Raw genomic sequence first — 1,922 nt, forward strand, 5'->3', positions numbered from 1 at the left:
TTCAAATATTATATTCATTTTATCATTAATATTGTAATACAGTTTTTACATAATCAGCCATTACTGCTGGCTATTTTCACTATATCTACAATCCAGACCTCCGTTCAATCACAACGTCACGTGTCTTCTGGCTTTCTTCGAGAGTAAACTTTGTAAACTACGTCTCCCGTCGGACCTTGCGTCTTTGTATCAATATGGCGTCTGTCTGCCGGACAAAAGGCGAATCTGTCTGACGGCGGATTGAAGCCCACTTAGCGGGGGGAGACATTTTGGGAAAACTGCCACTACCCGTGTGTCCCTGCGCCCCGAGGCGGTGGATATATGATTAAACAAACATCTGTGGAGGCTCTCGGACTGGAATAAGGTAAGCATTAGAGCTCAAACTACCGCTGTCTTCAGAGCTGCTCCTGCTGCTAGCCCGACGCGTTTCCTTTTTTTTTTTTTTCTCCCTGATCCTCAAACTCCTTAAAAATCCCTCGAGCCGCGGCGGTTTCCTCCGTCTCACACCTCCCTAATCGGTGTCAGCAGAATAATGAAGTGTCGTGTTATCTGCAGTTCATCTACAGCACCGAGTCCGAGACAATGGCAACTTTGTTTTTCTAGCTGGAGTTGAATTGCGATCATCTCATGCGGTGTATTATCGGAACAAAAACGGGCGAGTTCATATGATGTGTGCCGAGTTACTGCGACGTTGTTCATGCTACGGAACACACCCCAACACATCTGGAAGAACAGACTTGTTTACCTGCAGCTCAACCAGTTTAAAAACCTCGTTTCTTTTCACGTGGTTCGTCCTAAAAGTTCATCTGACAACTTAATGCACCATCATGGGGAACCTCAGTCCTGCCACGTTAAGTAGAAGTTCTTGTCGCATTTAGGTGCAGAGTTCAGTTCATGCTTATTTGTTTGTTTGTTTGTTTGTTTTCCTCATCATGTCTGCAGTCAGAACCGGGTTTGTGCCACGTCTGGAGAGAGAGAGTCCAGTTCACTGAGTTCAGACGCTGTTACACTTTAACGTGTCAAGACTTTTCTTAGATGGAGAATTCAAGTTGGGCAATCATGAAGTTATTTCTAGACAACACACACACACACGCACGTACACAAAACAACCTGATGGTGTGTGTCAGAGAGCACTGAAAACAGAAAGACAGCCTGAGGAAAGTTAAGTGGTTCAGTAATACTGTACCACTCGAGCATCCCCTTTCTGTCTCTTGTGCCATTTGACACGGAGTTTTGTGTCATTCTGTCTGAGTGTGCATTTTTTATTTTGATGCAATTGCCCCACTCCTCTGCAGACATCTTGCAAGATGTTATACAGTAGCTGTCATCACTGTCAAACTCACGTTGCATCCGAGCCTCTCAGCCTGGTTCAGTGTTTCAGCAGTGTTCAGCTGGTTTGGAGGCAAAGATGCACACAGAAGGAACCATTTAATAATAGACAACAAAACATTATAGCTCTGACATTTGTTAATGTTGTAAACAGATGCACGATATTGGATTTTTGTCCAATATCCAATGTGCCGATATATTAAAACTTATTTGGCTGATACCAATATATTTTTTTTCTTAGAACTTCTTACAGAGACTACATCACTTTCTCTGCTGTGGAATTAAAACACTACATTATTCTGCATGGTCTTTGTCAGTTTGGCCTGCTACCAAAAAGGGGGCTGAAAATGATGTAACACTTCAACTTGGATTATGCTTCATGTCAAATTTATTCATGACATTTACTCTCTAACACAATGAAAACACTCCAACGGTGCAAATTTGTAAATTTTCACAAATCTAAACTCAACGGCGTCATAACGTACTGGCGCTGCAGGCGTACTTGTCACTGGGTTGCCATACAAAAACAGTGCCTTTTACTTATACATATATATATATATATATATATATAGACGAGTTATTTTGATAGAATG

At 42.1% G+C, this 1,922-nt stretch overlaps 2 protein-coding genes across 2 annotated transcripts in view; both read left to right on the top strand.

Moving 5' to 3' along the window:
• LOC119426479 (kinesin-like protein KIF13B) overlaps positions 1–1,922 on the top strand; it is a gene marked incomplete at its 3' end in the record, with an annotated part of 10,965 nt that overhangs the window by 5,592 nt on the left and 3,451 nt on the right.
• Positions 349–1,922, top strand: part of LOC119430162 (homeobox-containing protein 1) — a 19,518-nt gene continuing 17,944 nt past the window's right edge. The window contains exon 1 of the mRNA XM_037697604.1: positions 349–364. The gene's annotated coding sequence lies outside the window, so the exon portion shown is untranslated. The remainder of the gene's footprint in view (positions 365–1,922) is intronic.

This window comes from Nematolebias whitei, chromosome 2, assembly GCF_014905685.2.
Source record: "Nematolebias whitei isolate Nwh7 chromosome 2, NemWhi1, whole genome shotgun sequence".
Lineage (NCBI taxonomy): Eukaryota > Metazoa > Chordata > Actinopteri > Cyprinodontiformes > Rivulidae > Nematolebias > Nematolebias whitei.